General features: G+C 45.5%; 1 long non-coding RNA gene across 1 annotated transcript; it reads right to left on the reverse strand.

Annotated features, from left to right (window-relative positions):
• Positions 1-2,100: 2,100 nt before the first annotated feature.
• LOC149124856 (uncharacterized) lies at positions 2,101-9,398 on the reverse strand. Its single transcript, XR_016212517.1, has 3 exons — positions 9,325-9,398; positions 5,825-5,942; positions 2,101-2,252 (listed from the first exon to the last, which is right to left on the reverse strand). It is a non-coding gene; the product is annotated as an uncharacterized LOC149124856 (long non-coding RNA).
• Between the last annotated feature and the right edge of the window lie 1,532 nt (positions 9,399-10,930).

Below are 10,930 nucleotides of genomic sequence, written 5' to 3' on the forward strand. Positions count from 1 at the left end.
CTACCTCTCTCATAACCCTGTCTTTCAAATAAATAAAATAAATCTTTTAAAAAAATTTAAAAAATGTATATTAGGAAAAAAACTACACATAGGTTTCAAAATTGTTTGCACAAAACAAGCTTATCTTTTAATCCTGTGAACATTTTGAAGTAGCCTCATAAAACAGCTTACAGAGTATTGCTTTAGGTTAAAGCACATATAACAATGCCAATGATTTCAGAAGTGAATGTCATGAATTGGTATTTGGCTGTTGTTCATGTAGTCTTTCCATGATCTCAGATGACTAATATTTGGTCACACTGAACTTGCAAACAAAGAAAGCAACAAAATCAAGACCTCCTGAGTACAGATATGTAATTTTGCATAATGAGACCTTCTCTTGGGTCCCATGGTCTTTTTCTTTTGGTGAGAAAGATCGTGTCCTTGCAATGAAATCACAGGACGGGCCGGAGCAGCTTAAGCAGCAATAATGCTGTTTAGTTACTATTGCTTTAAAAAGGTTGCTGTTAAGCTGAGCACAGCTTGGAATGATGCTCTGGCCTTATCCACATTGGCCATGGGTGCCTTGGGGTTAGTAACCGTGTCAGTTTCACTCCACATGACACATGTCCTTTGCCCTTTAAACAGAAGATGCAGCTCCAGTGCTCGTTACTGGCTGCCAAGCAGAGCAAGGCGCTGCCAGATGATTTTTTCAGCCATCTCAGAGATGCGAGAAGGAACATTCTTGAGGAACCTCCAAATCCTGGCAATTTTCCTCCAGATGAAGTGCACACGATCTGCTCTTGCCTATGCTAACAAGTGGGATGACTGAGGGCCGCAAGCTATAGCTGCACAGAGAGGGTTGCACACAGCTCATCAGCTCCCAGGCATTATTGGCATCCTCCGGCCAAGCTAAGGAGAAAGATGGCGATGGTACAAAGTCCCAGCTGTATGCTTTTGAGAACAGCCAGAGATGCTTGGCTTTGGAATGAGAACATCCAGGGAGCACATGAAAACTACTCAACTACTTGGAGGGCTACCTTGTAGAAGACAGGTTGACACAGGGGGCAGGAGAGAAAGGGACACAATCAGTGTTGAGGGCTGGATGTCATTTGGGCTTACTATAAAGAACTTGCTAGTCCTCTGAGCCAAAGCTAATTTCATATCTGTTTCATTTGCTGGGACAGCTGCCTCTGCAGATAATAACAATCCCCCCTAACCTGTGGAGGTTTCCAAGCAGAGATTCAATGAGCAGATGGAAGAGAAGGCTCAAACTCCAACAGAGGGTAGGAGTCAGATTATTAATATTTTTAACGACCACCTTAAGACATAAGTCACACATCATACATTCACCTTTGTGAAATGGACAAGAGTATGGTGCTTAAATATTCAACAGTTGTGCCACCATCCCCATGATCTAATCTTACAAAGTCTAATCCCCACAAAGTGAAATCCTCTACCCATCAACAGACACCTCTCATCGCCCCCCTTCCAGTGCTAGGAAAGCACGATCTACACTCTCTTCAGATGTCCTATTGTGGACATTTCCTGTAAACAGCGTCACACAACAAGTGCCACTCTGCAGCTGGATCCTTTTGCCATGTGTTATGTTTTCAGGTCTCATCTATACTGCGGCATGTGCCATTCTGTTTTGTTACCAACTATAGGGACTCGGATTTGACCAGTCTCTTCCAACACTGAGACCTCATGCCCTGGGCTTAGGTTTGATTTTCCTCCCTGCTTCCACATCATGAAAGAGTTCTGTAATTGTCTCCAGGAGCAGAATAACTTTGAGCTTTACCATTATTCCCAACAACACTATGCTTAATTTTCCAGAATGAGAAAGTTGATGGACAAAGAAGGCAGCCAAAAAGACAGCAGCCACTCAGTATGGAATTTCCATAGCATTTCTCCCCTTTGAAGCCCTTTGTATTTCTTAACTTGCCAAGGCTGCGAAATGGGGCTGTTTGGGTTCTGAGCTTCGAATCAGCACCCTGTGGCATGAGGTGGAGGACGCTCAGTGGTTCTGATGGGGCAGGAGACATCTTTTCCACACCCCCCACCCCTCAGGGCCCTGTGGCCCCAGAGCCACCCCAGCACTGGCGTCATACTTACATATCATAGACGCAGTTTGGAGTGAAGGAGGGATTCGCCTTGTGTCCCAAGGAGGCACAGTACTTGGATACGTGGTTATAGGGCTCAGGCACATCAATGACCGTTTCTTCATCGAGGGAGAGGGTGTTCCCATTAAGGACCCAGTCCCTGCTGTCAACCTGCAGAGAAGAAGATAGCAAGTGTCCAAGAGGCTCCTCCTCCCAGGGGCTCAAAAACATTGGAGACACTAACTCGTATGTCCTTCAACTTCATAATCTTAGTGTCAAAGACATGGAAAACTTAATATGGGCTGGCATTGTAGAGCAGCAGGTAAAGCTTCCGCTTGTGGTGCCCACATCCCACATGGGCTCCGGTTCAAATCCTAGCTGCTCCACTTCTGATCCAGCTCCCTGCTACTGCACATGGGAAAGCAGTGGAAGATGGCCTAACTGCTTGAGCCCATGCCACCTACATGGGAGACCTGGACAGAGTTTTTGGCTCCCGGCTTCCGTTTGGCCCAGCCTGGACAATTGCATCCATTTGGGGAATGAGCCAGTGGATGGAAGATCCCTCTTTTTCTGTCTCTCCCTCTCTTTTTCTAACTCTGCGTTTCAAATAAATAAATAAAATAAATTTAAAAAAATTAATGCAGTTCTCCACATACTGATGGTGCAAATGACATATATGGGCAGTTCAGTTTACTATTGATTGACGTTTTTATGTCCCTTATAAAGACAGACAAAAGTATAACCAGATAAGCTGACTTAAAAGTAGACAAGGGACCAACCAGTGCTATGGCGTAACGGATAAAGCCACCACCTGCAGTGCCAGCATCCCCATATGAGTGCCAGTTTGAGTCCCAGCTGTTCCACTTTTGATCCAGCTCTCTGCTATGGCCTGGGAAAGCAGTAAAAGATGGTTCAAGTCCTTGGGTGGGCCTCTGTACCCATGTGGGAGACCACAAAGAAGCTCCTGGTTCCCGGCTTCAGATCTGCACAGCTTCAGTCGTTGCAGCCACTGGGGAGTGAACCAATGGATGGGAAGAACCCCCTCCCCCCACCTCTCTGTAACTCTGCCTTTCAAATAAATAAATAAATAAATAAATAAAATCTTAAAAAGTAGACAAAGGCCACTTGTTCTTTTCCTGAATGCCTGGCCGAGGAGCTATTGTGGTGATGTCCCTCACCAGCAGGGACCTTGCTAAAATTCTGCCCCCCTCCAGCCCCGACACTGAATTTGCCTTCGTGATCAACCAGGCTGCATCCTGCAGCTCTCCAGGGCCCCTCTGGCGTGCTGGGAGCATCTCTGCTGTGCCCAGCCATGCCCAGGAACGCCCCAGGCCCCAGGTTGGAGTGGCTGAAGAAGCTATGAGCATCTCCATGGATATAGAGGAGGCCCCTCCCGGGCGGGGGGGGGGGGCAGCACAAATGTGCAAACGAAAAAGTGGGCAAAGAAAATGAGGCAAAAGAAGAGGCAAAGTAAGAGCATCCGGTGGAACCAGGAACAAAGGGGTTGCAAGACGTCCTGCATCTGTGCCCCAGGTGGGCCATCAGCGTGACTAGCAGACAGTCCCCGATGAGGACCAGTGTACTCTCCTACCTACAACAGGATTCGCCACCCGCAGGGCAACCATGAGGCTTTCTCTCTCCAAAGTACTCCCAGCCAGCACCCCCAGGACCTGGGCATGCCGGCCCAACAGCCTCCTGGTGCCAACAGGACTGTATTTTCGTACAGAACTGCTTACTCTTGGAGGCGGACCATCCCTCCTGCCTCTCCATCACAACCATGCCTTTATCTGTATGTGACAGTTACTCAGTGGGCACTCACTGAGTGACGATCACGTGTCAGATATTGTTCTAGGTACCAGGGTCCAACCCAGCAGTTGTCAAGAGTGCACAGAATCCTCATGGATCTTACGATTCCAGCCCGGCCACGTCATGTCAGGACGGGACCCTTGGTCTCATGCACCTTACACTGTTAATGGCTGTTGCTTTGGTCTGGATGTGTTGGTTCCCCGGAGGGTTCAGGGTGGCAGTGCTGAGGTGTTGGGAACTTTAAGAAGTAAGGCCTAAACGGGCCCTGCGGTGGTTTGCTCTTGGAGGACACGCAGGCCCAGGCTAGTTCCGGAGAGAACGGTTGTTAAAGGGAGCCTCCTTTTGTGTGTGGCTGATTCTCTTTCCATTTCTCTGTCATGAGTGGTGCAGCCCAGAGTCTATCACCAGGATGTAGGTACCACGTTGTTCAGCCCCCTGTAGCCACCAGAGTCACAAGCCTCTTTGCTTTGTAAATTACCGAGCCTCAGTGGTTTTTTATTTGTTGTTGTTGTTGCTAGCAATGCAAAATGGCTCAAGACAGTTAATGAATTTTTCCTATCTCCTCCACAGAATCTAAATTTCATGAGGGCCAGGAGGGAGTTTCATTCATCTTTATAATACCACACTGGGAGCGCCTGCACTGTTTGTTACTGGATTTGTGACCTTGGCCAAGTTGCTTAACCTCTTTAAGCTTCTGTTTCCTTTCTGTAAAATATTTAAATAAATAAACTCAGGCTAAGCATCCCTAACCTGAAATCTGAAATGCTCCCAAATGCTAAACTGTTTAGTGCTAACACAATGCCACAAATGGAAAATTCCACACCTCACCGCATGTGACAGGTTGCAAAGAGTGGGTGCACTGAAGATGTTCTATAAAACACCTCCAGGCAAGTGTGTAAGGTGTATATGAAGCATACATGAATTCGCTGTTTGGACCTGGGCCCTACCCCAAAACACCTCATATGTATATGGGAATATTCTGAAACCCAGAACACTTCTGGTCCCAGGCATTTCAGGTAAGGGACACTAATCCTGTAACATAGCATTATCTCAGAGTTACTCACTTTGTTTTTTGTTTTCCCAGCCAAAAGCAAATTTATTCAAAGGGAATAAGTGTGCAGAGGTGGCTGATTGCCAGCGTGTGCACAGAACTCCCAGAACTACTTTCAGAGGTTGAACTTCCGGGACTTTCTGGATTGTTCTATAGGGACCCCAGCTACCTGGCCACAGCCCAGTTTGAGCAAAGCACCATCTTTTGCTGTGCAATTGCTCTGAATGTAGAATAATGTGACTATCTCCGGGCATTTCCCCTGCTGGTGCAAAGGCGGGGGCATCAATGTGGGTGCCAGACACAAGCTTAAGTCCCAAACTCCTCCAAGTGAGATAAGGGTGAGGCTCCCCAGCTGAACTTTGCCTTTAAGCAGACTCTTAGGAGGCGAAGAAACAAAACCAAAACACATATATGTTGGACACAGTATCAAGGCTTGTGTCACTTTAATTTTCTGATTTTAGTCTTTTTTTTTTTTTTTTTTTTGGCACTAGAACCCCTTACTCCTGACAAGATGTAGGCTAGTGGATGGATTCACACAATCAGAAGCAGGGGCTTCCCCTACACAGCACCCTGCCCAAGCTCATAGATTAATTATCACACAGTCCGACTGGAGCTTGATTCTTTTCGGACACTGGGTATGGTCCAGCACAAAGCAATTATTGCCTGATTTATGACATCATCACACTTTCTATAAAACAGCAATGGAACTTGTAAAAAAATATTAAGCCTCAAAAAGAAAAAAATAAAAGAGGAAACTATCCAATCAATTTTATAGAAATGCCAACCCATTTGTTCCTTAATATTTCTGGTGAATATGAAAGTAAAGAATGCTATCTGGCACAAAGCCCTCAGCCAATCTCGTCAGCTTCCTCTCCCACCCTCTCACCTCTTGGTGTGTAATTCGGACTCCATTATAAAAAGACATGGCGGTATTGGGGCCCACTGCCACTTTCGAAAACAGTCCTTCTCCGGCGCTGGAAATGAGAGATTCTGCAACATAAACCCTACAGAGAAAAAGAGGGTTGAATAATGACTTTCTAGTTTGATAAGTCACTTTTTACATCAACCAACAAAGGGCGTTGTGGCTACCAAAGCCAAAATATCAGCTTATAATAATCCAACAAAGAAGGAAGGAAAGTAAAATTATAAAGTTTTAGCACTGGGAATGGCAGAAGTGGCAGTTATGTCTCTTTTAAGAGTGGTGTTCAAAATTTGCCAATAAGATTATTGCATATTCATAAAGCTGCCTGGCACTTGACACGAGGGGATCTCTTTTTTCTTGGTTGAATTTTATCTTTTTAGTTACTGACAATTTTCATGGTCCTACTGGACAAGTAAAAGAACTTTCCAATATTCATTAAAACTATATTCAAGTTTGTCAGTGCCAGCTAGGAGGGAAAGACTGTTCTAATTAAACCTCAAGATGAATCTTTGACATGAAAGAATGACAGTTATTAAGATAAATAAAAATTTGCATCAAATTGAGAAGTTTCTGTACTGCAAAAGAAACAGGAAAGTAAAGAGGCAACTGACAGAATGGGAAAAAATATTTGCAAACTATGCAACAGATAAAGGTTAATAACAAGAATCTACAAAGAGATCAAGAAACTCCACAACATCAAAACAAACAACCCACTTAAGAGATGGGCCAAGGACTCAATGGACATTTTTCAAAAGAGGAAATCCAAATGGCCAACAGACACATGAAAAAATGTTCAAGATCACTAGCAATCAGGAAAATGCAAATCAAAACCACAATGAGGTTTCACCTCACTCCAGTTTGAATGGCTCACATTCAGAAATCTACCAACAACAGATGCTGGTGAGGATGTGGGGAAAAAGGGACAAAAAAAAAAAAAAGATAAATGAAACGAATACTTCCCAATAAAAGGCTATATAATGGGCCTCAGCTATTTATAACCCAAGGTCAAATGCAGCTGTTGCTTCTTTTTGTAAATAAAGTTTTATTAGAACACAGCCATATCATTTTGTTTAGCATTGTATACAACTACTTTAGTGCTACAAAGGCAGAGTGGAGTAATTACAACAGAAATCAGATGGCCTAAAACACCCAAAATATTTAGTGTGTGGCCTTGTCCAGGAAAACCACTGATTTCTAACAGAAAACAGCATTCACGATTATGGAACTGAATTTATTAAGGCAGTAGATGTCCCGGCACCTGGCAGGAACTGGACATATAATTTTTGTTACATGGACCTTAGGCTTATTTTGTGAAATGAAAGATTGAATTATTGCTTCCAGCGCTCTACTTTCCCTGTGACAGAAGTACAGGAAGGAACTTCAAAACATTTGTGGAAAAATAGCATTAAAAGATAAGTTTATTTTGGTGGAAAACATTTTTGAGCCCCATGCATAGCTTTTTCACAATACAAATTCTTCATGAACTTTTGGGAGACCCCTAGGACATCCTGCCCCTGCACCATGCAATCTTGGTGGTGGTGGTGGGGGAGTGACATCCCTGCCCTTCTGACTTCCTGCCTGCTCCCCAGTGGAGCCCAGCGGAAGTGACTGCATGCTGTGTGTCTGGTGTTGAGAGGTGAGGCAGGTCTCTGCCAGCCCCACTACGCCCACCCCCAGAGTTCCCACTGTTTCCAGGAGGAGAATATGCCCAAGGGGACAGCGGCTCCTGTAGCCGGAATCTTGGAATGAAGACATGTGAAACAGACCTGAACCCGACTTGAAGCCTGGAGTCCAGCCCAATCCAGCTGAGCCTAGTTGGTCCCAGTCAAAAGAGGCTGAACTCCAGCCAACCCATAGGACCAGGAGCATAAAAGAAAATGTTTGCTTTTGTAAAGCAGCAGTGGTTAGCAAGATACTGTTAGGCAGCGTCATCACAACAATGATAACAGGAAAGACGGACACATGCAACTATGGACTGTGTTGTTTGAGGCTAACAAAGAGACCAGACATCCCTCTGTAACTGGGCCAGAGTCTCATGTCCAGAAAAGAGGCCACTTATTCATTGTGACATTGTAGAGTCAGTCCTGTTAGTCAAACAAGGGAAGAGCCCTATTTCTGAGATGGTAATAGAAATAGAAATGGAATGGGAGGCAATACATGCTTATTACAAAGAGCAAAGTCGACAGAAAACCCACCTTGGAGAGTTCTTTACTATAAACAGACCCAGTGCTACCCAGGCAGGGTAGCAGAAAAAAGCCATGGGGAGCGGGACCTCAGCTGTGCCGTAGGCGTGAGAGGAAATGGCACAGGCTGGGCACTCTGGGAGTGAGCTTCCAGAATCAGAAATATGTCCCTTACAAGCTGGAATCTTTATGTGTCTCACACCTCCTTTGTTTCTCTTCTGTCCTTTCTTAAGTGGATAAAGAAATTATCTTGGGTTCCAGACCCCTCTGCTGGGCATGGAAGATAAGGAGGGCTCTGGATGTGTAGGGGACAGCTTTAGCGAGTGTGACGTGCTCCCCAGGGGACAGAGGGACTGCTGCATAAACTGCAGCCCTGGAGCCCTAAGAAGGGTGACGCAGGGTAGGCAGGAAGTTCATTTAGGTCTGCTGAGCTGGAAGTCACAAGCCCCCATTTGTAATACTATCCTCCAACTTGTGAAACAAAATGCCCCCTTTCCAGGGTTGCATCTGCTTCATCCGGGCCCTAAAGGGAGGATACCATAAAAATATGGACATTAAGCTCCCAGGTGGAACTTGGGGAGGAGGTGCCATATAATTCCTAGGTGGCTTCATGCCTGTAGAGGCACCATCCCCTCCCTCTTAAAAGAGGCCGTCAACTGACAGGGTCGGTCTCTCTCTCTCTCTCTCTCTCTCTCTCTCTGCATAGACCAGGGCTGGAGGTGCTGCCAGATGTCCTCTGTCTCCCCTCCCTCCACCCCTCCTCCCTTCTGGCAATCCTCTGGCCCAGCACCCAGTCACGATGGGTCTATCTCTATGGGCAGTAACCCACGCTTATATGTGTGTTCACTTTCTCACCTTTGAAATACATTTTGCTCCTATTTTTTGTATCTTATATGTGTCTGTACTTGCAATGCTTGTCTCTGGGAAGCAAGGACCTGGAGGGAAAAATTAAAGCACCCTAACCCACATCAAAGGCACACGTGGACAGGGCGTGGCAGGCCCATGTTTCTTCCCAGCCAGACTTGCATCCCGGGACTGCCACTGGGCTGTGCTGGGCTGTGCTGGACAGGTGGAGAAATCCTGCTACAGGGACAGATTCTGCATGGAAGCAAAACGGCTCTGCTCAGACTATGTGCGTATTTACTTGGAGGACTTGCAGAGGAAAAAGGCACATTTGCAAGGAGCTTGGTCTGGGCAGGAGAGCCCCAGAGGTAGGCTAGTTCCCCCGACTGGGGCGGTTTCACCTCACACAAATGGTGAAAACCACAAGGAGGAAAGTACCTCTCTGATTCATAAGGGTCTGGAAGCAGAGCGTTGCTGGAGATGCAGGAAGAAGTCGACTTGTTGGAGTGGTACACGGAGCCTAAAAACAAACAACAATGTCAGTCCAAGTGCACAGGGCAGTGAAAGTGTTTTCTCTATCCCTGAGAGAAAAAAGAGCTAAGTAGCGAAAAATGTCATTCAAGTTACACCAAGCAGAATGAAATTCTTCAACTTAAGCGACTAGCTTTCAGAGTCACTCTTGGGTTTTATTTTTAGGTCTTAACGAATAGCCATCAGCCATATCTCTTAAAATCTCCATTTGCTACTGTTGAAATCCTTACTTAATGTATACTAAGCTGATCTTCTGTATATTAAGATAATCGAAAATGAATCTTGATGTGAATGGAAGGGGAGAGGGAGTGGGAAAGGGGAGGGTTGTGGGTGGGAGGGACGGTATGGGGGGGAAGCCATAGTAATCCATTATTCGTACTTTGGAAACGTATATTCATTAAATAAAAGTTAAAAAAAAAAGAAATAATAAAAAAAAACAATTCAAAAAAAAAATCTCCATTTGCTTTTGGGTTTTCTTGAGTCAACTGATTTGAAAGATGCTTGGGTACTTAACATTTTTAATCAAGAAAAGGCTTTATCATGAAATTTTGAGATCTCTTTGGTCAGATCAAATTGGGTAATGCATTTAATTTTTTTTTATGGTCTGCAGAATTCAACAACTGAGCCCAGGCAGGAGTCCCTAGCGCTCAGAACAGATGTTCAGCCTCACTAGAACTAAGGGCAGCACTGCCTTTGCTAACGCATTAATGAAGTCATCACACTCCTCTGAAAGTAGTGCCAGAGCCAGTGAGTAATTTATTCCCGAAACTGAGGTACACAACTGTCTTAGAATAACCATTGGCTCTCCTCAAAGAATCAGCCCTAGAGAATCCTCACCGAGCACCACCAAGACATCCAGTGCTCTGAAGGCTAACAAAGAGGGAGCTGAGATCGGCAATTAGAGGGCTTGCTCCTGCAAAGTCAAGCATTGGGAGCACTAAGGCATCACTGATAACTCTACTAATCAATCCCTCAGGGGTCTCCAGTTCCTGTTTCTGGGTTTTTTGTTTGTTTGTTTGTTTGTTTGTTTTTTTAACAACCCAAACCCAAATTAATGCTTCAAATTGAAAGTTAGAAAACAACCCTAGGGTCTAACTAGGTGACAGTCCATGCATTTCAAAAGACAGGATTTGATGGGGTTGTACAGGGAACGGAAGAACCGAGTTGGACGGAAACAGGCAGGAACTCAAAGGTGCCACCTAAGCCAAAGACCAAAGGAGGAAGCATGTGCCCACGCCTCCAGAGCTGGCGCGGTTGGAGCTACGGTGCACCTTCCTGGTGGGAAATGGAACCAGGAGGTGACAAGGCTACTGTGGAAGGCACTACCTGACACAATGAGGGCTTCACACTGCTCCCTTCCCTCTCTTTGTGCCAGACCACAGGACTCTTTGTGGTCCAATCCAGACAGAAGCCTGCAGGGGGCAGACACCGCTGCACTTAAGGCAGGGCAGAGACTAGATGAGGCACAATTCTAAGAGCAAATTGGTGACAGACATGCACACAGTCCAGGTAT

Source organism: Oryctolagus cuniculus, chromosome 8, assembly GCF_051225735.1.
Source record: "Oryctolagus cuniculus isolate XC-2025 breed Fujian yellow rabbit chromosome 8, ASM5122573v1, whole genome shotgun sequence".
Taxonomy (NCBI): Eukaryota; Metazoa; Chordata; class Mammalia; order Lagomorpha; family Leporidae; genus Oryctolagus; species Oryctolagus cuniculus.